This window comes from Lepidothrix coronata, unplaced genomic scaffold (genome assembly GCF_001604755.1).
Source record: "Lepidothrix coronata isolate B3197 unplaced genomic scaffold, Lepidothrix_coronata-1.0 Scaffold54, whole genome shotgun sequence".
Taxonomy (NCBI): domain Eukaryota; kingdom Metazoa; phylum Chordata; class Aves; order Passeriformes; family Pipridae; genus Lepidothrix; species Lepidothrix coronata.
The window spans coordinates 2,283,567-2,309,864 of NW_016690234.1; the positions used below are offsets into that span (position 1 = coordinate 2,283,567).

Sequence of the window (26,298 nt, forward strand, 5' to 3'; positions counted from 1 at the left end):
AGCAGCCAGGGAGGGCTTGGGCAGCTCATGCTGGCGTGTTAAAACTGACTGAAGAGGTGGAAAAAAATTTCTACGTCTACAGGTTTCTCCCCACAATCATATTTTTCATTGTGCTAACTCAGCAAACCCAGTTAAGTCCTGCTCCTGCATCCTATCTATTATTAATTAATTGATTTCCTATAAGCTCATTATTTAGTTCACTGTGAGTCCGTCGCAGTGTGCTCAGCTCTGCAGACAGCGGAGCAGTTCCTGTCACAAAGCACCAACACATCGAAAAGGCCGGGTCAGGGGAGGTTGAGATTGGACATTGAGGAAGTGTTGGACAAAGCTCTCAGGCACAGGGTGGGATTCTTGGGATTGTCCTGTACAGGGCCAGGAGTTGGACTCGATATTCCTTGTTGGTCCCTTCCAACTCAGGATATTCTACAATTCAGTGATTAAGAAAAACTTCTTCATTGAATGGGTTGTGAGGCACTGGCACAGGCTGCCCAGGGCAGTGGTGGAGTCATCAGCCCTGGCAGAATTTAACAGACGTGTGGATGTGGCACTTGGTGACATGGGTTAGTGGTGGCTTCAGCAGTGCTGGTGGAATGGCTGGACTCGACCTTAGAGGGCTTTTCCAACCCAAATGACTCTGATTCTACAAGGTGAGAGAGCAGCTCCCCCATGGCACAGCCACTCTTCGGTGAGCAGATGAGGAGAGTGTTTTTCAGTGACTCCTCTGTTGCTACTGCAGGAATGGGTGGTCTAGAGGGGGATTTGGGGGACTGGTCACAGGGGCCACCACCATGGGGGACAGGGACCCTGTGTGGAAGGAGTGCAGCCACCCCGGGGTGAGCATGGTTAGAAGGGTCTCTGTGTGGTGGTGCTGCAGCAGGCACGGGTCTGCTCCAGGTGTTGCAGGGCTCCTCTCCCTTGCTCAGTCAGGCTGGGGTGGTAAACGTGCTTATTGCAGCGCTAATGTCCTGCAAGTGGGATCCCACCTCCAGGTATATTAGAGTAATGAGTTCACACCTAACTAATGGAGACTTAATAGAGTTACTAATAGGCTGCCTTTTCCCCCCACGGTTTATGACCCCGCGGCCGGGGCTGTCAGGGGAGGGAGAGGTGAGAGACTGTGTCAGCCCCAGCTCGGCCTCCAGCCCCCGGCCTGTGCCTGGCCCGGCAGCATTTCCAGGGACATCGTCTCTCCACCTTTCTGCAAGGAAAAATAAACAGTTTGGGGCTCCTGTGTCTTTATTAAACATTTCCTTTAAGCTGCATACTTTGGCTCCCTGCCCAAATGCACGAAGAAAGCATCCACAGAGCAGCTCTGCCACGGGCGGCTGGGGTGAGCAACCCCCGGAGGGGCGAGCACCTGCTCCGCTGGCTGTGGCCACCGTGTGCCCAGGGCCACGGGCCACCCGGGCCTGCCAGAGAGTCAGATGTGACCAGCCAGGCTCGAGCACCGCTAGCGCCCAAGAGCGGCCCTGGGGAGGAGAGTGCAGGCAGTGAGGAGCGGGCAGCATGGTGGCCCCCGAGCATCGGGCTGCGACGCGGGAGCCAGGTGGGTGGGCAGGCGGCAGCGCCGTGGCACCGTGTGTGCCCAGGGCCATGGGTCAGGGGGCCGAGCTGCGGATGGCAGGGGCGGGGGCTGCCGGGCAGGGAGGGCAGAACAGCCGCGGGGCTGAGCCTGGGCACCGTAGGCGTGTGCTGCACCCAGCGTGGGCACAGGGTGAAAATGGGCAGTGTCATCACGGTGTGGGGCCACCATCTGCATGGTGGGGCCACCATTCCCATGGCAGGGCCACCACCCCCGTGACGGTGCCACCATCCGCTCGGCGGGGCCGGGCCGGGCCGAGCGGACAGGTCTGTGCGCTGCCCCGGGAGCTGCGGCCCCGCGGCGGGCGAGGCTCGGCCGGCGGCGGGAGGGAGCGAGGGAGGGGGCGCGGCGGTGATGTCAGCGCTGCCTCCGGCCGGGCGTTCCAGGTAAACAGCCGGGAACAGCCGGGGAAGGCGGCGGGGCGGGCCGGGCCGGACGAGCCGCCCGTAACCCCTTCGCGCCCGCGGCCGCCGCGCCGCTGCCCCGGGCCCGGCGGTGGCGCAGGGCCGGGGCTCGCCCGTGTCACCGGGGGGCTCCCGGCGTGGGCAGCGCCCGGCAGAGCCCCGGGGAGCACGGGGTGCTCCCCGGCCAAGGGACCCCACCGCTCCCGAGACTGGGACAAGGCCAGAGCCGGGCGCTGGTGGCCGTCACAGGAGCTCATGCAGCATCCCCAGCAGCTGAGCCCCCCCAGCTCGGCAGAGGCCAAGAATATCCTTAGTTTGCTGTTCCTTCGTTCACCAGAAGTGTGCCTTCTCTGTGACGCCGTCGGAGCAGCCCAGCAGTTAAATTAGTAACTCCAATGAAACCTATCAGTGCTGCTTTGAGATGAGGTTTCTAAATCCCCAGTCATCCCAAACAGCGTGTGGATAGAGCCACCCTGGAGCTTGGCCCTTCAGTCCCCTCCCTCAGCATCCATCTCGACAGAAGGGATGCGCAGCTCTGTGCAAGCTCTGCCCAGGAACGGGCAGATGCCCAGCATCTGGATCTTCCCCAGACAGGACAGGGTATTTTTTTCAGACGTTGTCCTGTATAATACTGTGCATCATCTCTATGTCTGTCCTGTCTGGAACAGCCAAGAGGAACTGCAAGGAGCTGAGGAAAACCCCCTGAGAGGCATTGCTGATGGCCAGGTGCCTGCTTCTCTCTGCTCAGCACTCCACTTTCCCCCCAGAAAACAAAGCTGCCGTCATATGAGTGCCCATAAAACGCAAGGCATCCTGAGTGCAGAGATTAGTGGTAATTTTACAAGGACTCAAATAACGCTGGTCTGCAGGGTGCAGCACTGCCTTGAAAGGGAACAGCAGACATTTCCCCTGGAAGCAAGTTTCCTCTTTAGAGCAGTTTACGGCCAAGGTGCAGTGTCAGATTGTGGCACAAATACACTGTCAGCCTTTGGGTTGGAAGACGGACATTTGATACCTCTTTCTGCTGCTGAAACGCGCTGCTCAGACCCGACTCCCAGCTCAGTTATTTTTTGAAGCATTATGTAATTGGATTGCATGGTCAGTAGTGCTTCCTTAACAAGCCTTTCAGCAAACCCTCTGCCTGCCACAGCCAATCCTCAACCCTTACATGCACACTTACTCACGCAGGCTCAATCTGGAGTAAACTCGCTGCTAAATACAGTTAGAAAACAGACAAAACCAGGCTGGGAATAGATCATCCACTCCCTGCGCTACGTGAGCCGTGGTTTAGCCAAGCTCTGGGTGCTGTCGGCGTCTCCCGGCCAAGGGGTCACCACTGCCTCCTCTGCCGTGCCTCTCCCTACTGGGGTAAAAAACCTGCTTTTTGGAGTATGGATGAGCAACTGAATCCAGGGCTGGTACTGCTGTCCCCGTCTGCTCTTGCCCTGCTGTGACAGCCTTGAACTTTGGGGACCAGCTTTGGGAAACCTCTCTGACGGCACTCAGGCCCAGAGCGACATCTAGGCCTTTATGCCAGGTTTCAGTGTAAGCTGAAGGGCTGAATTAGGAACCGAGGGTCCAGACACATCCCCGGGCCAGGCTGGGCACCATTCCCACAGCAGGGCCTGGCCGGCTTGGCCCTTCTTGGTGTTTTCCAGGATCGTCCCTCTCCTCTGGCCGCTGTCAGCCCGCAGGTTATGGCTCTGCTGACTCATAGCTTCCTGTTTGTGATTGCTGACTGGTGGCAGCAGTTGCAGAAGCAATAAGACATATTAAAAAGTGTGAACTTCCACTGGGACCAGGAGATACAATTAGGGCCGTGCCAAGAAATACACTGCAGCAAGCTGCTGTTGAAAGGGATGCGGAGCACTGCAGCCCCCTGGTCCCTTGCTGCAGGAAGTAGGAAAATGAACATCACTGGCCTTTTATCATCTCTGAACCCAAATAAAAATTGTGTTTGACTTCTGAAGCTCACTCTGGCTCTTTTCCATGCTCCTCCTCAAAGCCTTTGATCCAGCCTTCCTGTCTGGGTCTCCTCTACCTGCTGCTGCTGAGACGTAGGGATCCATGTTCTGTGCTTTCACCTAAGACTGATTTCCACGAAAAGCCTGCATGAGCCTGTGTAAAGGGGCTGCTTTAGAAGGCGTGCACAATGTAATGTTATTTCCATTCTTTTTTAATGGGAAATATCTCTGGGGAGAAGCATGAAAGTATATGGAGAAGGTGCTCTTTGATCATTAAGATCTAAATGTAGCATCCAAACTGCGTGTCTGTTTCTTCATATTATGCTGAAATTCATCATAAAGTGCTGATCCTGGGTGGGCATTTTTTCTCCTTCCTCAACTTGAGCATTTGGAAGCATTGCCACCAGTTTCATCTCCAGCCCTAGTGAGGATTGCCTCCAAAATTCTCTCTCCATCCTGTTGTTACTATATATATATATATATATATATATATATATATATATATATATATATATATATATATATATATATATCAGCCTTTCAATTTGTTTTTCAGTTCTATTTTTAGCATTATTGTCAAAATGTACATTCTGGTTATTCAGCTGAGGACAGGAGGTGGAGGACGGCATTTTATGGACTGTGTGTCACTGGAGGATGGAGCATGTGCTGAGGCTGGTTTTTGATGGATTGAAGCTACAGTAGTATGCAGCTAAGAAAAAAACCTTCACTTTCATACTGCCATTGGACTGCCTTTTTTTTTTTAACCCTGTGACAGCCACAATGCTGAGAACTGGCACAGAGAACACAAATTAAGGGAGGAAAAAAACCCACCCCAGAACCTTAGTTATTTCAACAAATACCAAAAGTGGATTGAGAGTGGATGAAGAGGAGGAGGAGGCAATAGTGAACACACAACACGGTTCAAGCTGGCAAGGAGCCCTTTCTTGAAGAATGTAAGTTTAACCTTTAGCATTCAAGTGTCTGGGCTTAAGTATCATTATGAGCAATACTTTCCTCCAGCACAGCCTCTCCTGCCTGGAGGAGGGTTCTGTGCAACCTCATCCATTTTCCCCTTTCCTGAATATAAAAATATGTATTTCTGGCTGCATACGCTCAGCCAAGTCCCTTCTGGTGGCAAAGCCTCTGGGCACAGAGCGGGTGGCCCTGGACAGGCCCAGGTGAGGGTCTGCCCTGGTCAAGGGGACTGTGGAGGCTCTGCCATGGCTCTGGCCTGATGGAAGCATGTGCTTTGGGGTTCACTGGCTGAATTGAGGTTATAGATTTTGTGCCCTGGACTCACAAGTGGTGCTGGCTGGGGAGGGGGGTCCCTGCCAGGGTGCTGCCTACAGCCAGCCTGTGCCCAGGCCTCAGGCTGCCCAGCTCGGGCACAGCTGCAGCGGGTACCTTCCACTTGTTGTGGACACAGGAGGAAAGGGGATCTGCTGGCAAATTGCTTTTGGGAGAACCGAACTGAAATGAGGAGGGGGGAGGGATGGGCCTGGTGTTGTCGTTGTTGTCATCACACACCCCCTCCCAGTGCTAACCTCACCTTTTGATGGAGGCACATAGAAAAAAATTAGAGAGACAGCAGCAGACAAACATCAGGCCTGGCTGTGGACAGGCTGGATGTGCCCCCCCCCCCAAATCATCTCCAGCTGTAAAACACTTCAGGGCTGATACAAACCACACGCAGCCCAGCCATAACCCAATCTGCAAAGCTGCATTCCAATAAAAAATGCAGCATGGACCTAAAAGAAACAGTGCCCAGGATTCCTGCTGGGCTGGGTGCTGGGATAGGGGTGACCCCTCAGCCCCAGCTGGGGGCTGCTGTGGGCAGGGGGACAGTGGGACAGTGGAGCCTCCCTAGCCCCCACCACAGCTCCTAGCACAGCCCTCCCAGGGCACAAATCAAAGCGGCTGTGGCGCTGGCCGGGAGGGCCGGGGGCAGCCGTGGGGTGCGTCGCGCTGCAATCACAGCCGGGCCCCCTGTTCCAATAAGCTCAGCTCGCGTCGCCGCAAATGTCAGATGTGCTTATGTTAAATACAGGTAATATCGTGGCGTGTGGCTGAGAGCGTGATTCCTGCAGATACCTTGTCTGATGAATTTTGCATCTCATGTTTGTGATTTTTCCGTGCGAAGAAGTACAGGTTTAGAGGAATAAGAGCAGATATTTACAAAGAGATAACGATGAACTGTTTGATTAACTGCAGCAAAGATGCTATGTCAGATCCGATTGCTCACTGGTTACAACTCAGGGTTGGGGAACGTAGTTACTATATAGTAAGTACAGCTGGTGCTGGTGCTTAACTTAGTGAATAATTTGATGCAGGCTTTCCTGCAAATCTGCAGCTTAATTCTGAAATAAGTCAGAGGGGAAGAAGGCGGATGGACTGTTTTCCAAGGAGCACTTGGTACCTGGTTTGTGCTGAGATGAGAGGTTTGCTATGCTGTCACTGCTCCTGGCCCACAGTGGGGAGTGAGCACAGGATGTGCCAGCCCTGGACCGGGGTCCCTGCACTATCGGCTCCGCCTGACAGACCCAGACTGGCGCCCAAAACAAGCTAGGTTGTCTTAGTCTCCCTACTGACACACTTTGAATGCTGTGGAATCAGAATGTAATCCAGAATTCCTCTCAGTGCTGAAAACATTTTTTTTCTTTCTAATTCTGTGGGAACTGTAATTTTATTTTGTAACTTATTTCCCTCTTTTTTTCCCTTTAAGATGGTTCTCAAACATTTATTGTGGGATTTTTCATTTAAAATAGTTTTCTAGGGAAATTGCTGTGACAGTGATTTAATTGTTTAATTAAAATCTGACATTGATGACAACATAAATACAATAGGCATGAGGTGATACAGGCATTAAACAAGTGCAATTGTGGAATACATCCATAGAGTACTCCAAGCACAGGGAGCAGCTCACAAAGAAATGATGTTCAATATTTATCAGGTTAGTGACTCCTAATTAAATGCCAAGACTTTTTTCTTCATTTCTCTCAAAAAGCCAAGAAACATATAGATGTATTCCAAGTGTTTATTTCCATGGCAAACACATCCACTCCTCTTGTGTTATGGCCTGCAAAACAAGCAAACGCACATTACAAGCCTGCTGGCTGACTAAGGAGTGTTTACTCAGCCTGGCTGCAGCAGCCTCGACAGAGGTTTGGGGACAGCTGGAATAGCCCACAGAGGTCCCGTCAATCCCACTGCCTAGAGCACAATGTCTTTTAATAATCAGGTAAACCCCCAGAAATAAATTGAAGACAAAAGAACAAACGTCCCTTTGAACATCCCCTCCAGCCCAAACCTCCCCAAATCCTACAGCATTTCTTCTAGAGAAATGCACTCCCCCCTCCAGCATCCCCACTCGTGTCAGCAATAAGGGTGGCAGCCCCAGCATTAACCAAGGGGAACATGCCGCCAGAAGAAATTCCTGCTGTCTGGCCAGAATTGCTCAGCAATGTGGCTCTTCAGCCCTGCTGCATTTCTGCATCCCAACAATGACTACGCTGCTGTTGGAATATCCCTTTCCATGCCTCTTGCTGGGCGTCTCTAAATGGTATCAGCTCACTCCTGCAGCTCGGCCAGCCCCGTGCAATCCGTCACCGCCGATCGCCTGCCCTTTCCCCTTTCCAAACGTGGAATAAACGCATCTGCTCCAGCTTGATTCCCCTCAGTCTTCCCCCCGTCTCCTGCTCAACTCCACACAAACAAACTTTCCAAAGGAAAAGCTAGCTTACCTGGCCAGTGCTTTGGGCATAAAGTCATACAAACTGATCAAGGCAGACATCCCAACTCCAGCACAGGGATTTGATTGCAAATTTCCATTGCAAAGGAGCAGAGGGAACTGGAAATCTGACAAATGCCTTCAAATTGACCTGTGTTTCCACAATGCACGCTGTGTTTAAAATGAATGGCAGACTTTATCATTTGGAGCTCCTTCAAGGACTCTGGCCTTCCATGCTTTGTTCTGATTCTTCGGACACATTTCCAAGAAGCACAGAGCTGTGGAAGTGGATGATATCACGGAGATTTTTTCTAAGCTAGATCTCCCCTCTACCACCAATAATTTCTAAAGCCTGAATTTAAAAAGATAGCCTGGAAATTTATTTTTTTTTACTATCCCCATACATCAGCCCCTTGTGCACCGTCGGCCTCCGGCATCGCAAAGCCTTGGCCCGGTCCCCCCATGCCAGGCGGCGAGCAAGGGAATATGCTTGTGGCTCCCTAAAAATTCGCCTGAGTCAAGTGCTGTCACCACGGCCCCATGCAAATTTGACCCACCCCAGCCTCAGGGAGCTACTCCCGAGCCCCCTGGCAGCCAGGTCGTGTCTCCAGGGGAGAACCCAGGAAACTGGAGCTGCTCACCCCTGTTTTACATGTCAGAGATAACAACCATCTTTGCCGAGAGTCCTGTCCAGAAAGCCATACGCGCTGCCTCAGAAAAACATTTTGCTTCAAAGTTGTTCCTCTTAATTTGTATACATTTCTACAAATAATAACTTTAAAGCACCGCTATTCGTTCCATCTGTTCAAAATAACGGAAATTAAACTACATTTCTATGCGCAAATACATCAGATATACCATGAGACAAAAAAACGGGTTGATCTAATAATTCAGCTGTGTCTTTAACAAGTTTCCTATGGGAAAAATCAGTCTTACTTTCCCTGCAGATCTGATACTGAGAGCTTCTTTCTGCTAAGCACATTAAAAGCTATTTGAACCCAAAATCCCATCTATGCGTGTGCAGAGATACATGTATAGAAACAAGAGGCACCCGCACTATTGCAGATGAGGCTGTATCAAGATTTCTAATTAAAGCAAGGGAAGCCCCTTCTTATATTTTAGCAACCAGATTGTCTTTTTGCCTAGAACAAAGAAATCTTATGGAAAGCAAATTTTCTAGAGGAGACACGCATGCACATACATGTAATCATACCTAACAATTTCTGTACGAATTATCCCTTAATTCCTTGGCTGCATTTCGGTATTTGCGTAGTGGTTTTATCCGCTGGTCCTGCGGCCGTCACTTGCTCCTTCCCTTCTTTTCACACACAGCCTCCCCTCACCACCTCTTTTTGCACCTTGGAAAACTGGGAACTCTCCCGTTCCCCAGCCTCCAGACGGCTGCGTCCAGGACGAGGGGCAAATCTCTGCCATCCGCTCATCTGGCTGTTTCCCTTCCCAGCTTCAGCTCCTGCCTTGCCAGGAGTGGAGGGAAGATGTCCTAGGACTTGACCCCAGGGCAGAGCCTGCTCGGGCTGGACCGGCTCCCAGGAGGGCGGGGGGCCGCAGGGCGCGCGCCCCTCTTCCCGCTTAACCTCTCCGCTCCCCTGAGCTGGCGCCTGCTGCCCTCCTCCCTCCCGGGGCAGTCGGGCTCACCCCGGGAGCGTGACGGGGAATGCCGGAGCAGCGAGGGGCTGTCGCAGGAGGGCTCCGCGCAGCGCGGCCAGAGGAGCAGCAGGATCGCCGAGCAGGGGGATGTTTGGTTTGTGTTAACTACCCAGACAGATGCACTCCGGCATGTTTGCCTTTATGGGATCCATATGTTGTCATGGGAAATTAGAGGACAGCAGCACACAGCCAGAATTCACGATGCAAGCACAGAGACAACATCCATGGCTCCAGCCCGCGCCCGCACACGTCCCTGCGGAGGTGCCTATTTCTGGAGCATCCACAGTTGCTCCTTTGCTCCCCAACTTCCCCACACATTTCCTTTTGCTTTGCTCTGCAAAAAATGTGGCCGCAGGCAGCACCCACTCGCAGCCTGGGCCACTGGATCCACAGCCTCTGGAGAAAAGAGGCACTTCTAAGTTATCCCAAGTGCTAAAGACAAGGGTTACTTTATTCTCGCCTCAACTTCATCCTCAACCCACACTTGGTTCATGTTCAGCAAACAGTTACAAATTACACGCACCTTCTCAGACAGCGCACTGAGCAGCCCTGAAAAATTCCGCTTCCCCCAGGGCTCCGTGGTTTGGGGGTTAGTTGGTTTTTTTTGTTGGTTTTTTTTTTTTTTTTTTGCTTGGCATTGTTTTTGTTAGGGTTTGGTTTTAGGAGTTTTTTCTTGGTTTTGTTTTGTTTTTTTTTTTTTAAGGGCAAGTACATTAACAATTATTCTTCCATAAAGCCAGCTAGACGTATATCGAGCAGGGACTGACAGATTTTTAAGGGCAGCTTTTAAAGGCAAACTGGTCTCGTACTGGAGTCAATCCAACCACCAGGACTCACACACAGCACACCGGGATCACCAGGTACACCAGGGCTGCAGGTACAACATCCACAGAACTGTGGCACCTATCAAACCCTAAGTCTTAAAACCTGTGACTATCTCTCAAATGCAAGACACTTCCCTCAATGCATTAACAGTACAGTCAAATTCCTAATCACCCATCCTCTTCCTTCACTCCCATCCCACTTAAAGGGACTTGTCAAAATTCCAAATGACAACCCCCACATTAAGAAACAGGGATAGCTCAAGACATTTCATTAAAATATTTACTAACAAACATGCAGTTTATTACCTTGCAGTATAAAATACATCTACATTATGGTTCTCCCAAATGGAAAAACTGACCGCAACTGCATTCCTTGTTCAGAGCTATGAAACAAACCCGGAAGTTAATTATTTATGTTATTATAAAAATAAAGAAAAAAAAATTTTAAAAATGAAGAAAAAAAGAAAAAGCTTCTTTAGATTTTCAAGACAGATGATTTAATTCAGCTGCATTTCTGCTAGTAATAAAATAGCCTCTTACAGAAAGATGAAAAAAACATATTCCTGAAGCCTGGATAGAGGCTTGTTACTGGTTCACCTCCTCCTAAAATTCAAATTCCACGTTCCCAGCAATCATCTACATTTTTTGCTAGAGCTAGAATGGGGAGGGAAAAGCTGCTGGAAATAAAAATTTTAAATAATAATCGCAGATGGACCCGAACAGAAAGTGAAAAGCATTACCGTAAGGCTAGAAAAATATTTATTTAATGAAAGCAGAGGTTCTGGTGGGACTGGAGGAATGCTGCATCCTTTCCTAAAAAAAAAAAAAAAAAAAGGAAAAAAAAAAAAAAAAAAAAAAAAAAAAAAAAAAGGGAAAAAAGAGGAGGGGGTGGGGGGGAGAAAAGAGAAAGCAAGAAAGAAAAAAGGCAGAGGCACAGCCGCCTCCTGGAGTTCCCCATTGTCCGGGGCTATAGAGAGCCCCAGAATGGCATTAAACTCACAAAAGGCACATTGTGCGGGGGACAAAAAAAGCCCCTTCTTCTACAATAACTTTTAGCTTCTTATTTTTAGAAAATGACAAAGCTGTTGCCAGCGATGGCTGGTGAAACCTGTAGCCCGGCTCCCAGCGCGGCTGGCCGCGGCCGCATTGATCCGCCGGCCCGCTCGGAGCGGCGGCCGCCAAGTTTGAACGGGGCCGGGCCGCGCCGCGGGGATGCTGCGGGGATGCTGCGGGCGGCGGCTGCGGGGCCGGCGCGCAAAGTTGCGCTCGCTGCCGGCCGCAACTTTCCCGGCTGCTCCTGGGGAAACTTCGGCGGCGGCGGCGGGGGTCGTCCCGGCCCGGCCCTGCTCGGGGCGGCGCGGGCCCCACCCGGGGTGCGGGGGCAGGTGGCCCCGCGGAGGTCCCGCCGCCGCGGAGCGGTGCGGAGCCGCCGGCCGGCCCCGCGCCCCCTGCCCTGCCCGGCAGGGCGCTGCGCGGGCAGGGCGCGGAGCGGGGCCGGGCCCCCCCGCCGCGGGCTGGGGGCCGGCCGCTTGCCCCAAGTTTCGGTGCGGCGCCGCCGCCGCCGCCGCGCTCCCCCCGCCCGCTCCTGCGCGCTCGCTCCCTCCCCCGCCGCCTGGGCTGAATCTTATTGATCCAGAAGGTGGCTAATTAGCCCTTCCCGTCGTGCCTGGGTAATGAGGCACATGCGCACTGCACTAATCAGCCATTTTTTGCAGGAAACTAATTAGCAGAATAAAGATCCAAAGAGTTTTTTTTCTTCCCAATCATCAGATCTGAGTCCGGGCGCTTCCTGCTCCGGCGACCGCCAGCCCCGCCGCCCGCTCCGCTCCGCGCCCGCCGCCCGCTCCGCTCCGCGCCCGCCGCTCCGCCCCGACCCGCCGCCGCCGCCGCCGCTGCTGCTGCCGCCGCCCGCGGCCCCCTCTCTCCGGGGGGCTGCAAACTCCCCGACAACGATGCTGCTGCTGGGCAGCGGCGGCGGCGGCGGCGGCTCTCGCTCGGCTCCGGCTGCTGCCCCCGGCTCCCGCTGCTGCTGCCCCGGGCCCCTCCGCGGAGCCCCGCGCTCCTGCCGCCGCAGCCGCCGCAGCCTGCATGGGATCTGTAGCCCCCGCGCCGCCGCCCGGGATTAAAAGCGCCGCCGCCGCCGGAGCAGCGATCGCGTAAGTGGCAACTTTTCTGCCCTGTCCCCCGCTCGGGCTCCTCCTGCTCGGGGCGCCCGGGCTGCTTTGCATGGGGCTGGTCCGGCCCCCCCTCCCGCCCGCTCCCACCCACCGCCCCGGATCCCCCAGCAAACTTTGTGCCGCTCGCCGTCCCGGAGCCCCGCCGCCGCCGCCGGGGACGCGCAGGTGCCGGCGCCGCGGGGGCCGCTGAGCGCCCGCGGACCCCCCCGCCCCGCCCGCCGGCCATGGCCGCGGGGCGCGCAGCGGGCGCGGAGCGGAGCGGGCGCGGCGCCCGCCCGGCCGCTTTGTGCACGGCGAGGCCGGCGGCGGGGGCCCGGCCCCGGCCCCGCGCGGAGCCCGCGCCCCCCGGGACCCCGCCGGGCCGCGGCCGCTCCGGCGGCCCTCGGTCCCCGCTGCCGCTCCGCGCCGGGGACGCGCTGGAAAACAAAGGGGCGAAGAAAGTGCCGAAAACTGCCCCGGCGGCGACGGGCCCGGCCCCGCGGAGCCCCGCACCCCGCGGCCCGCACGGCCTGGCCACGCACAGTAACGGCGGTTCTTGTTCCCCGCGGGCGGCTCGGTGCGGGAGCGCGGCGGGGGCGGGCGGCACCGCAGGCCGAGCCCGCTCGGGGCCAGGGTTAATGACTCGGGGCTGCAACGCCCGGCGCTTATCGCAGTTACGTGAAACGCGGGTCTCTGTCGGTCCCCGCCGGTCCCCGGGACCCGCCGCGCCCGGGCTCTCGCTCCTGCACGCACCCTCCGCGGGGAGCGTGTGTGTGTGCCCTGGCTGTGCACGGCGTGCGGGGGTGCCACGCACACGCGGGATTCATACTGTGAATTATTTATAATTTGGGTTGCGTTTGTTTGTGTCTTTGGTTGTTTGTTTTTTTTTTAATTGTTAAATTGTCCCCACCTTTTCTAAAAAACCAACCAAACAAAAAAAAAAATTGATTTCTAGCAAGATCTGTTTCTCCCTCCCGCTGTGCTCGGGGCTGCTCTCGGTGTGTCCTGGACTCTGTAACGCGGAGTCCCCTCCGTGCCTGCTGTCTTTCTCCTTTTCTCGCTCCTGTTTAATATGGAGCAATTTTCTGGAGGCTCGGTGACTCCCTCCTTAGGGTCACATTGAGTTCGAATCCGACTGAAGGTGCAGGAATCCTGCAACGGGGGAAATAAGAGAATAGAGAGAATGGGGTCAAGTTGGCTGCTTAGAGGCCAAAACTCCCATAGCTGCCTTTAAAAATATATGTATATTTGGCTTTCCTCACCATATTACGGATTGCAGCTTCCTCTTTCAGGTATTTTCCTTACAGCCTAAAGCCCTTGCTTCCTTTTGCCTCCCCCCCCCACACCCCCGTTAGGGGAGAAGTGGGGGGAGGAGAGAAAATAAAAGGAAAAGAAATGGGGGGGGGAGAGGGGAAAAAAATAAAACCCATTGAGTTTAGGCAAATAAGGTTTGGTCTCCGTATCCTATTACAAAGCACTTTGAATATGCAAGACATCACACAAGACCAGTTATTCCAGTTACGACAAACTTAAAAAGAGAAAAAAGCGAGGCATGTTTAGATTGTAATTTGTTAGAGCAAGATTTGTATTTAAAATTCTGTCTTAAATTTTTTTTTTCAGCCTTGCGTTGTATCCAGCCTTTTTCTGATGTCTGGGTTGTTGGGGTTTTTTTGCATTATTATTATTATTAAAATCTTTCCATCAAGTTTAGGAAGACCGCTGCGAGCAACACATTTTCTGTATTTTTGTTCCTGTATCTCGGAGGAGAGTTGGCAGGGATTCTGTGGTTTGCAGTTACACAATATGTTATCATGTTTTTAATCACTAAATCATTGCAGTGGTTATAGATTTACAGTCTTAGGGTATTACTGAGCGGCGCAGCGCAGCCCGTGTGTGCGGGGACATACGAGAGCATGCCGTTAACATGCTCGTGAACTTTGCTTTTAAATCATTTCCCGGCCGAGCCGCGGCAGAGCACGGAGCCAGCGTTTTGGCATCACCCCTCCACGCACTTGAGGAAAGTTTGTGCAACCCTCCCGGCAGGGCAGGAGCTCCGATGGGCGTCGTGCGCGCCCCGTCCCGTGGCGCTGGCGGTAAGCAGCGGGTCAGGGGGCGCGAGGGGCGGCCGGTGGGCCAGGGCCGCCACCTGCGTGGCCGGGGGGGAGCGGGCAGCCCTGCCGGCTGCCCTCTGCTCCCGTTTCCCCCTTTATTATGTAACAGAGCCCTCGGCAGCATTAAAAATTCAGCATTACAAGCTGATTGTAATGCTCCCTCATTAGGGAGCACTGTCTGGTCCGGCGCTGAGCAAAAACGGAGTGTGGCTTTTCGGCTGCTGCAGCGGCAGAGGCCGGGGAGCAGCCGGGAGGGGGGCGGCTGCCGAGCGGGGCGTCCCAGGCCCCTGGCAGCAGGATCATGCTGGACTCCCCGCCGCTGTGCAGCAACAGCCCTGTGGCCAGGCCCAGGGCTCACCAGGCTCCTGCTCTGCCGACAGCTGAAGGCTTTTTCCCTGCACGGCTGCCCGAGCTGCCTCCCGCCCGGTCCCCCTCCGCAGGCAGCCTTGACTGGAACAAAAGCAAAGAAAAGGCACATTAGAGGGGAGAGAAGCCCTCTGTCTGGCCGGAGAAGTTGCTTTGCTGTATTTGTATTTTTTCCCCCCACTCTTTTTTTTTTTTAACACAGTCATTTTGGGAGCAGAGGGCAGCAGGAAGTTGGCTCCAGCCCCTCTCCCGTGCAGCAATGCCGGCTGCAGCAGCACTGGCCCTTGGCCGTGGAGCCCCTGGACCCTTCCTCCCACCCTGACGCTGCCTTTTGTTCCCGCAGGACCGAGCCAAGGTTCTGCTCGGTGGGCTGAGGCAGCGCGGGCAGCTCCGCATGCCCGGCACCGTCGCCTGGCCTTGTTGTGGCCGCTGTCACACCAGGGCCCGGTGGTGGCCGCTCTGACAAAAGCGAAGGCTTGTGTCCCTCTTTTATCTCTCCGCTTTGACCCCTCCGCCCCAGTTGCTGTCGGTGTCGTACTGGAGGCCGGGAGCAGCCCGGGGCAGCACATTTCCTTTGGGCCTGGCCAGCACTTGAACGGCTTCAGTGGGGATCGCTGAATCTCAAACTGATGGGGACACGGCTGGTTGTGTCAGCCTCCTTGTTAACACCTCCTTCCGCTTTCTAAAATAACAGTAATAGCAATAATAATAATAAAAAAAAGATGTTGCATGGAGAAGTAGAAAAAGGACTAGTGGGCTTTTAAATTGACTTTATTCACATGCTGTGTTCTGTTCTGTGGGGGCTCGATCTCTTGTGGGATCATTTCCCTGTTGATGTCACTTGCTTGTATGTGGTAGGAGAGTTTTCGGCAACCATCTTCTGTGGATGCTGCCGGCAGTGCATGCTGGCCTTGCCGTAGTGCCAGGGCTGGAGGTGTGTTTGCACTGCAGAGGAGATCGGTTTGGGATGGATGGGCTGGGGAGAGGCCGAGTGTTTCATGGCTCTTGTGTCCCTTCACCAGGGCGCAGCCAAGGTTTGGCCTTTGTGTGGCTTCAGGGGCTGCGTGCCAGTAGGCACGGCCGGCTGGCAGGAGAGGTGTACTGTGAACAAAGCTGGGTCCTGCCAGGTCCCCCTGACCTGGCCGCATGCTGGATCCCTGTGCCGCTCGCGGGCTCTTGCAACTGATGACCACAGGGGCTTTGGCCTGGGAGAGGCCCCCAGGGTTGCAGCAGGTGCCTCTGGGGGCTGTCCCCCTTGCACTGCTCCTGATTCCTCATGGTGGGTCATCCCCCATGCCCTCTGGGAGCTCCAGGGGGGCTGGCTCCACTATCCCTGGGGCAGTGCAGGGCAGGGGAGGACTGGAGAGAAGAGCTCCTCCCTGGCGAGTGGGGCTGCCCTTCCCTCCTCCCTCCTTCCTCACCAGCTGAAATTCAGGCCGGGTGTCCAGCGCATGGCGGCGGTGATGGGGCTGTCGAGGGCTGTCGTGGCAGGAGAGTGGGAATCAAAACATCTGTGCGCAGGCCTGGGCGCCGCAGCCTCTAATGGTTTTGACGGAGCTGTTGTGGTCTGTTGTCTGGAAAATCTGCATTCTGCGCCGTGCCCGAGGGGGCCGCGGCACCGCAGACCGTGGCGGTACCTAAATATAACCGCCTCGCGCCGAGGGGTGAGGTGAGGGCAGCGGGAGCAGGCCGCCTGCCCGCCTCCTGCTTTGTCTCTGATCTGCGATTCAGGCATTTTTGTTTGCTCCCGAGGTTGGGTTTGTGTGTAGGCAGGGATTGGAAAAATAGATAAATTCCAGCTAGTTTAAAAAAAGGAGAAAAAAAAAAAACAGAAAACAACAAAAGGGTGGATGAGTCGGGCTTCCCTCAATGCAAACAGCAGTCCTGACGCTGGGTCCGGGATCCTAATAGCCCTGGCTGTCCTGGCTGCCCGCCTTGGTGTTCCTCCTTTCCCTTGGAGATGCTGCAGGTCTTGCTCAGGTCCCATTGCGCCAGCGAGGAACCAGCACTTCCCAGTGCTTCCTTGTCAGCTGCACTGGACAGATGTGTCCATCTGTCGGCGCGGGAGGTGGATGGTCATCGCCACAGCAACACTGGCTGTGCGCGGGCGTATGTGCACCAGGTGTGCACGGTGTGTGTCAGAACTGACCGTGAGCACAGTCCACGTTCACTCCCACCTGAAATTATTTTTCAGCTGGGGATGTCAGGAAGGGAGCTCTGTACAGGCCGCAGCCAGCGGTCGCTCCCAGCACATCCCAGGCACTGCTGAGGTGGAGGGACTGCAGGATGATGGCGGGTGCTGCTGGCAGGCCGTGGCCACCCGGCTTTGCCCTTGAGTTTGCTGCTGGGAGAAAGACACTTGGCTGTTGATTGTAATTTCATTATGTCACAAGTGCCAAACATGCCTCTCACTAAGAAAAGGCCAAGAGGAGCAGCAGTATTTTTCTATTTTCCCTCTGGAAAACAAACATTTTGCAATGTTGCGAATTGTGTGGTGCATGTTGCTGTGGAGCAGGAGGGTGATGGCCCTGTGGTAACCAGGCTTTCAGCTATTAAACCTGGTGAGGGCTGAGCCATGCGAGTTCCTCTGCTTGATGGGGATGCTGGAGCAGATGATGTGCATGGCAGCTCTGGTAAAAGGTTTTCTCTTGTCCTCCCCCCTCCCTGGTATCTGGGAAAGTGCAGCCTGCGGGGCCTCCAACACGTTAGGTCTCAGTAAGTGTTTATTTTCATGGCCCAAGCATACCTGCTGGAGCATCAGTCCCTGCTTGGGGAGGATGGGAGCAGGCATACTCTGGGAGCTGCTCCCAAGCCTTCAGGTCCAGGCAGCAGAGCGTCCTGCATCCCACCTAGTGTTTACTTCGTACTTCTAACTGCAATTCCCTGGCTGGTGGTGACCTGGCTCCAAAACAGCTGGCTGGCCTAGTTGGATCGCAGGGGGTTTAACCTTGCTTTTGCCATGCTGCCACCAGCTGCCTTGTGCAAACACCGTGGTGCTCACCGTAGAATTCAGTGCACGTGCAGAAACGCTGATAGTAACATGGCAATGATGTGCTTGATCCTGCTGGGTTGGGTGCTGGGTTTCCTGAGCGGCTGTGACATCTGATAACAGGCTCTGAGGGTTTTGGTCTTGTTATAATGGAGTTGAGGAGGTTGTGAAGGCACAGCTGGCTGAGCTGCAGTCAGGTGCAGGTTGTTTGGGCTGAGAGGTGCAGTCAGGTGTGTGTTGTTTGGGATGATGCAGTATTTGGGGGTTCTCTCCCAAGGTGGATTTGCTGAGGTATGATGTGGTGGGAAAGTGTGCTGGCAGGCCTGGAGCTTGGTTCAGAAGACTGAGCAGGGGGAGTGCATGGAGCTACTTGGTGTCTGAGGCACAGGTTTGAGAGCTGCAGAGTTTGCAAAGCAGCGCTGCTCCTGCGGCGTGGAGGTGTTCTGGATTCAAGCTGTGCGCAGCAGCTTGTGTGTTTTACCTGTATCTCTGGTGTTACAGAGGCTGGTTCCCAGACCCTTGGATACCTGAGAAGCAGAGCAGGGGCTGCCCCAGCTGTGTCGGGGTGTGGGAGGTTCCCACAGGATGGCTGCAGAGGCGATGCTGCCAGGCCGTGGTTCCATGGGTGTGCGCTGTTGGACAGCACTGGGTGTCAGTGCCAGCACAGGAGCTGGTCTCGGATGAGCAGTAGCAGTGTGCCCATGGCCGCTGGAGTGGTACCACCGGGTAGTCTTTGCTCCCAGTGCGTGTCCCCTGGCTGGGCTAAGGTGGCTTTGTGCTGCTGGTGTGTGAGCGAGCAAAGCCCAGGAAGCAGAGGGCCGATGGCCACCACGTCCCCTCTGGCTGGCCACCGCATCCCCGCGTCCTTGCGTGGTTCCCATCACAGCCCCTGACTGTGCCAGACAGAACTGTAGATGTCAGGCTTTGCACAGAAAGGAGAGCGGGGAGGGAGGGCGAGGAGGAGACACAAGCGCGCAGCAGCAGGGCTGCGAGGTTCAAATTAACCTTCTGCTTTGTTGGTGTCGAAGGGAGGCACCTCGGCCCCCGGCACAGTGCAGGTCACACGCCCACCATCATTCACATGCAGCTATGTGGAGCATTGGGGCCAGGAGCAGGGCATTGCTCCGCAAAGGTGCTGGGGACAAGGGACAGCAGGTGCCAGGGGCAGTATTGGGCCCAGGCACTGGAGGTGAAGACACCCAGTGGATCCCAGGGGCTGCCAGAGCTCACTTTGTCCCCAGGGCCCTGCAGTCAGTGCTCTTGTGTCCAGCTTAGAGGAACAAGTGCTCTGGCCTTTCATCTGGGAATCAGGTCTGCAGCACCCAGGCATGTGCTCCTCCACAGCTGTTTCAGGTGTCAGAGCCTAAATTTCTCCTCTTTAATTTTCTCCTGTTAATTTTGTCTCCTTTAGTCTTACATACTTCCTTCCCCGATTCCTTTCTTCTTGCTGTTTTTCATCTTTCATAGAGACAGTTAAAAGCAGCTTAACACCGTGAGCTTGTTTGGAAGTCAGAAGATCCGTTTCAGCTCTGACGCTGACTTTGGGCAAGGCACCAAGTGTTTGCCTCAGCTGGAGGATGAAACGGGCTGATGCGTAGTTCACATGCAGGGACTGTAAGTGGGGGTTAATTATGAAAAATCGTGACATGTCTTAAATCCCCAGAGCATTGTTGAATCCTTAAATTTTAAATGGGGGTGCCTGCTGTGGGCAGCTGCAGAGCAGAGGGGTCGTTCAGAGTGGATTGGCACCTCCCGGCAGGGTGGTCATTTTGGCGGCCTGTGCTCTGGTACTGGAGAAACCGGGCTGGTTGGTCTTTGTTTTGTAACACCTTTTTATCTCTCCTGATGTTGCTGCCTTCTGGAGCACAGAGCACTGGGGCAGAGGACTGGTCACATTGGCCAGGATTTGTAGTCTGGAAAAGTCCAAGCGTAAGCAGAGCCACATGTGAAGGTGTAGGCAGGTTTACGTTCTGAGCTCCTGTTCCTCAGGATGAGCTCCTCTGGGCATGGCATTGGGCCTGCAGCACAGCTGGAGGAAGAGGCACTGTGGCAGAACGTGCCAGTTAGGATGGTTGTGTTATTGGCCAAGGAGTGAGGATGGTGGACAAGAAGCACGTGCTGCCCCATGACAGGCTGGTGCTGGAGGAAGGCTGGCAGGCTGGTTTTTCTGGCAGTACTTCGTGGCTGGCAGAGGGGAGAGCAGGTGGTGTGCCAGGTGTTGCTGCCAGCCCATGCCCTTTTCTCGCAGTGGAGCAGGACGTGTGCTGCGTGCTGGCGTGGGACGCCTGGCCCTGGGGAGGGCAGCCAGCACCGCCTGCCCCTCTGCTATTTCAGAAACTTGGTGAATAGCAGTGCCTGTCTGAAGGAGCTGCCACAGATTTTTTCCTTGGTTGCCTTATTTTAACCAGCCTCTCCGCCGTTTCCTCTTTATTTTGAGGGGTGTGGAAGTCTTGGAGATTTGCATGAGATCCTGGAAATTCCCCAGGTGGTGGGTCAGCTGCCAGCGCAGCCCTGTGTGAAAAGCTGCCTTCACAGCAGGCTTGCAGCGGTTTCACCTGGAACTGCAGATGCTTGAGCAACAGAGCCAAGCTCTGGAAGCACCCGGAGAATTGCTCGGAGCACATGGAGGAGGAGGGCCGGGGTCAGCCTCACAGCATAACTGACTTCTCTTTTCTTGAAACCACCCAGCTGTGCCCAGGCTGCAGACCTGGTTGCCAGAAGCCCCTTGCAAGGTCCTCCTGCTGTTGGCAGTGAGACTGGAAGTGTCTAACCAGCGACTCCTTCAGCCTCATAGCATCCTTTTGGGTCTCTGGAGTGATACTCCACTCTTAGGAGTGGAGATTTCCTTCCTCTAGTCGGAGTGGCCACTGGGCTGTGCAGTTGTCTGGTTACTTCGGGCAGGAGCTGGGTATCAGGACTCTGGTTTTGATTCCTCCAGCAATCTTTTTCTCAGTCCCTTCTTGCTAATGGGCGCAAAGCACTTGAAGTAGTAATGGTCAGCAAGATGCTTTTGATGAGGTTCCTCAAGAAGCACTGGCTGTCCTCTGGAGCTCTGAAGTTCTCCACCACTGGAGAACACAGATGGAGAGGTGTCAGGCAGAGCTGCAGGTGTTTTACTGCTGGTGGTGCCCAATGAGTCTCCTGCATTTAAAAATGTAAAAAAATGTAGAGAAACAGAAAAAGCTCCAGGCTGCCATTGAAACAGACCCTTCCAGGAGGTGGAGGGTGGTATTTTGGTCACAATTTCCCCCAGGCAAATATTTGGGATACTAAGAGCTGTGTCTGTGTCTTGTTGGAGGCCTTGCTGGACTGTGTGGCAGGACTGGGTGCTTTCTCAACTCTACATTAATTTACCTTCGTTAAGACTCAGCCTTTATTGCGGTTACCTGAATGTTAAACAGTTCCGAGTGATGCTCTTGGCTGTGCCTGAACAGCACAGAGGAGGGGATGGCAATCTCGAGTCAGCCCCATGGTCCAGGTCACCATAACGATCCCTGGCAGTTCTGAGCCCCAAAGATGATGCTGGTGACTGCTGTGGGGATGGCTCCTGCCTTCCTGGTGACTGGAAATAAAAGGACTGGGTGTCTTAGGGTGCGCAGATCATTTACAAAAGGGGAAGATGATGATGAAATAAGGCTTCTTTTGGTAGAAGCAGCTACTGTGGTTACTGCAGCAGAAAGGACAGAGAGGTGGTTCTTTAATGTTCTCATGGTATCTTGAGTGTAAATGGTTTTTTTGTTTGTTTGGGGGTTTTTGTTGTTTTATTTAAAGGTTCCTTCTTCCTTGTATGAGCCTCTTGCACAGCAGAGGAAGAGAAACACTTAACAAAAATAGAACCTGTGTTTGCCTAAAATGAGGTTGCTGTGGCATGTTTAGGACTCGAGACTGTGTGACTTTGAAGCTGTGACTGCATTTCACGCTGCTGATACCCTTTTAACTGTCTTAGGTAAACAGTACGATTTGACTCCAAGAAGTGTCTGGTAAAAGCTGTGCTCGGCTCCTCGTTCTGACTGTTTCAAAGGTTTTCAGAACAAATACCCTCTGCTTACCAGCACCCTTTCTACTTAGGAAAGTTTACATTGATTTATTATTATTTTTTCAAAGGATTTACTTGCACATTAGAATGCCCCATGGACATTATTTTCAGTTCAAGGAGGGTTTATTTTAGTTTGGCTTAATTGAATTGGAAACAGTTACGAGCTGTACCAAAGCGGATGGATTTCGAACCAAAACAGGAATGTCCACGAGCAGGTTTACACCGCTGTGTTCACACACTGTGTGCTGGATTCCTGTTGTTCACCCGTGTGTAGGAACTCCTGGCAAGTAAATCACCACAAGGGCTCGGTGGTGCCAGGGCAAGAGGCAGAAGCAGGAGGGGCTGCAGGGGCTGGTGTCGTGTCCATATGTGACACCGATGCTGCTGCCAAGGCCAGCCTTGCCCTGGATGCTTTTTCCTTTTGCTGACACAGAGCTTTGGGACAGTGGCACGGGGAAGTAGTTTAAGGAAGGGACCTGGGTTAGAAAAACTGCCAAAGGATGGGGGGAAAATAAAGCTTCCTCAAAATATTTTTATTTTTGGTGGTTTTGCCTGCTTCCCTTTAATTTGAAATAGTCGTGTGATACAGGTTGTTGCTGCAGAAATGACTGTGCTGGAGCAGAGGGGAGTGGGCAGGCAGGACCAAGAACCCTTCCTAGAGGCACAGTGGCAGAGGAGCCCTCACTCTGCTGCTGCACTGGCCAGAATCATGTGTGGGGCTGGGGCCTAAGTGTATGTTTGGTGTAGGGCTGCTAGGGAGCAAGGCACTGCTTTTAGTCATCTTTATTTTATTACTGTTTTGTCCTTTCAGAAGTACAGTTTGGTTAAACTAAAGAGTATCCCTGGGTAGCCTTCCACCTAAGGAAGCTGAGCTAAGGCTGAGGCAAAGGCTTGGCTTAAGGCGCAGCTCCTCCTGCCATGGAAGGACGAATTGGTCCCCACAGTGCCCTGGCTCCTTCTGAGTGTTCTCCTTTCGGGACCCCCAGCATGGGGAGCTGGGTGGGAATCGCTGTGCTGTGGGTGAGCAGCTGGGGCCGCTGGCAGCCAGGGCCTCGTCCCGGGAACTACCATGTGCAGCCCTGGCCCTGTTCCAGCTGTTGCCTCGGGCTTCGTGCCCCGTGCGTTCCACCGTTCCTCCCGCCCTGCGGGGCCGGCACCTGGAGCAACTGGCAGCCTGGGTGGCTTCTGTTTGTAGTTTCACCTGCTTAAACAAATAAACAATCTCTTTGCTCCCAGTTCCTCTGCAGCAGCACTGGCCAGTGTTTCTGAAGGATCTGGCTCCTGTTCTCTGAAGGGTCCATAGGTGCCCCAGGTAGCTCCAGCTCCTCCCTCCTGCCCCTGACCAGTGCTCTTTGCAGTTCTAAAACAAATATTTGCTGCAGGTTTTGAAACTGATTTAAGCAATTGCCTTTACCATGTCCAAGGAGTCTCTTTCATATCTCTCTGACATTGCAGAGGTCTGGGATGTAACTGGTGGCAGTGGAAGGGTTGGCAGAGGCTGTTCCAGCCACCCATGGGGGCACAGGTGCCCAGGCACACACTGTGCCCTACCCTGGTGCGGGTTGTGCTGGGGCTGGATGAGCTCCTGGATCTCAGCTGTGTGTGTGGTGTTCTTGGCACGCTTGTGGGTCAGGTGTGTTTAGACTGTGTGGCAAGGTCCATCTGTCCATCCATGTCCAAGCACCGGAGCAGTGAGGGCTCTCTCGGGGCCATCTTTGTACAGATTCCCCTTTTCCTGGTCATTATGGAGCAATTCCTGTATAAACCCTCAGATTTTGACTGTTTCTACAGACTAATGATTTCTTAGTGGTTTATTCTGTACAAAGTCATTAGTAAAGCAAAACTTTCTACCCTACAGTGAAACTGTGATCTTAACTGGCTTCCAGGTGAGGACAAGCAAAAGTGATTTCTCGTGCAAATACGAGAACAAAAGCCAGAACAAGAAGGATAGTTTCTAAATTGGATAGTGCAGCACATAAGAGTGGAAATTGCTGTTAGAGCTGCTGTGATTTCTTCGATAAAGTCTGTTTTGAAACTTTGCACTGAGAGGGAAAAAAATCTAGTCTGGAATATTTCTACTGTAATGCTCTTTCAGAACGGTTCAGTTGTGTGTTATCTGTTGTGGTGGGAAGCTCATCCGTTCATCCTGCCTGATGGTTCAGACTTGGCTCCTGTTTGGATGTGTCATCCTGCGGCCGCTCCGAGCACCCCGGCTGCTTGCTGACTGCAGATACAGAGGTGGTGGTTTCCAACACTGTTCTGAAAATGCCTGGCTGCACTCGCTGCCCGTTCCCCGTGTGCAGAGGGCTCCGTATGCCCCGTGGCAGGGCCAGGCCACTTTGCTCTCAGCCCGAGCTGACGGTCTGTGCTCAGAGCTGCAGTGATGAGAAACTTGCATTTAATAAAAGTCACCATGGAAGGGTTCTTGGGATCTTGCCAGGGAGAGTTTCCTGTTTAAAATTAGAAATTGGATTTTTTTTCTTTTTGTTAATCCTTGATGTAAACTGGCAGTTGCTGGAGTTTTCTTTTAAATCCTGGGATGCCAGTCGGTGGGAGTTGGGGCAAGAAGAACACACAAACAATCAGAACTCCAAAATGGTGGAATTTCAGGTTTTGGCCTTTTGCAAGAAGAAAAATAGTAAATTTTGTGTAATACTGAGTCCTCAGTGGTATTAAGTGACTCATTAGGCAAAAGCAACGTGTGGAAAAGCAGGGAGCTCTGAGGCTATCCAGGTGCTGGGCAGCATGTGGGGAGGGCCAGAGCTGGGCCAAGCACACCTGCAGCCTCTGCAGGAGCAAGGAGATGAGCTCAGGTGAAATGCAGTGTGATAAAGCCAACTGCTGTAGTGGCTTTTGGAAGGGTAAACTTGTTGAATTACAGCAGTAGTCGGATTTTGTTCTGTTCAGGTCATTTTTGCCATTTCAGGCTTTTGGGCACATTCTTTGGTACATCAGGTGTGTGATTTGTTCTTTGTGATGCAAGATGCTTTGTGCATCCCCTCTGGGGGAGAGCAGCATGGGGAGCCCACTCTACCCTGATTTCAGGTGAGGCTGCTGTGGTGAGGAACCTCTGCTTTGGCTTTTCTCTGGCAGCTCTTTACTTCTGAGTGGGATTGAAGAATTTATCCCATTCCTTTGTTTTATATGGAAAGAAACCTTATCCCTGCGGCTTCTGTTGCTGCTGGTCGTAGGAGTGTTGGCGGAGATAAGGGCTGGTTCCCGCACTCCCCTGGGAGTGGCTGGCAGCCTGCCTTGCCTGACCCACAGGAGCCAGGCTGGATCCCTGTGTGCTAATGGGCCTGCCTTGTCCTGCCTTGTTTGTCATGATTTGTGGCTGCATTTATATGCAAATACTAACAACTTGCCGCTGAGTTAATTAGTGTTTTTTCTCTTTGCTTCCTGGAGCTTAAGCAAAAGGTCTTTATTCTCCCCATTTCGGTGGTCTGACCTGCTCCACCCCCTCCCCCACACCAGCATCCTGCTGCCTGTGCCAAGGGTGCTGAGGACCTGGGTCTCCTTTGGGGAGTTCTGACCCAGTTGAATGAACTGGCTGCAGACCCTCATGGACCTCAGGACACAGCTGTATGTTGAGGGGTTGAGGTGGTCACCATAGCTGGATGCCCTGGGTGTCCGGATGAGCATTTGCTCCCAGGCTTTGGTAGTGGCCGCTTTGCAGAGGAGGAGAACCAGGCGAACTCCGTATTCCTGGAGATACCCAGTGTTTGCTTTCTAATGTTGGGATTAAGCACATTAGCTGCAATGGGATGGATGATTCTCGCCAGATGAGAGGCTCCAAGTGCCTGTCTGGTGACCTGGACATGACAAGGATGGAGTGAGAATTGCTGGCCTTTAACATCAGCTGGGAGTTGCCTTTTTGCTTTGGCAGAGGGGAAGGCAGGCATTTCTTCCCCTCCTGGGAATGCTGTCTTCATGTCCTTGGTTGGGCATGAGGATTTTACTCATGTTGATCTTTCATTCCGTCTGATTTTCTGTGGGCCCTGCAAGTGTTGGCGTCTGCTGGGGTCACAGGTTGGGTTGGTTCCCTGTGTCCTCTGGGGCAGGTGGGGTCAGCAGCAGGAGACCCCCAGCACTGCTGGGCAGGACCTGCTCCAGGGGCCACAGTGGTGCCCGAGCTGTGGCTCCCAGCCGGTGTCAGGAGCTGGGCAGTTCTGCTTGTCCCACCCTGTGTCTTTCTGCCCTCCAGCCAAGGCTTTTCCACAGTTACTGAGTCAGAACTTCTGTTTTGTTTTTAAGCCTTTGTTTTTCCCCTGGAAGGCAGGGCTGTGGTTTCTCTGTGGCAGGGGCGACAGCCTCCAGCCTGAGGCCAGGGAGTGGCAAGTCCCAGCTGGAAACTGGTGACCTTTTGCCCTACCACCTTGCTGGTATTTGGAGCCTTGGTGCCCTATCGCATGATGGTGGAGGAGTGAAGTTGAGGTGGAAATGGTAACTTGTGCAGCATACAGCTGAAAGA

General features: G+C 53.7%; 1 protein-coding gene and 1 long non-coding RNA gene across 7 annotated transcripts in view; both read left to right on the forward strand.

The window, feature by feature from the left end:
- Positions 1-12,011, forward strand: part of LOC108498012 — a 387,118-nt gene extending 375,107 nt beyond the window's left edge. For all 5 annotated transcript variants that reach the window (XR_001875039.1, XR_001875034.1, XR_001875038.1 and 2 more), the window contains one exon: positions 11,940-12,011. This is a non-coding gene — a long non-coding RNA (uncharacterized LOC108498012). The remainder of the gene's footprint in view (positions 1-11,939) is intronic.
- A 299-nt stretch (positions 12,012-12,310) lies between these two features.
- The window catches only part of ZFHX3 (zinc finger homeobox 3), a 129,844-nt gene continuing 115,856 nt past the window's right edge, over positions 12,311-26,298 (forward strand). The window contains exon 1 of one of the 2 annotated variants that reach the window (XM_017816260.1): positions 12,311-12,325. The gene's annotated coding sequence lies outside the window, so the exon portion shown is untranslated. Of the gene's footprint in view, positions 12,326-13,120; positions 14,419-26,298 lie in introns of those variants that run through there. The other variant, XM_017816258.1, reaches the window with a different exon arrangement.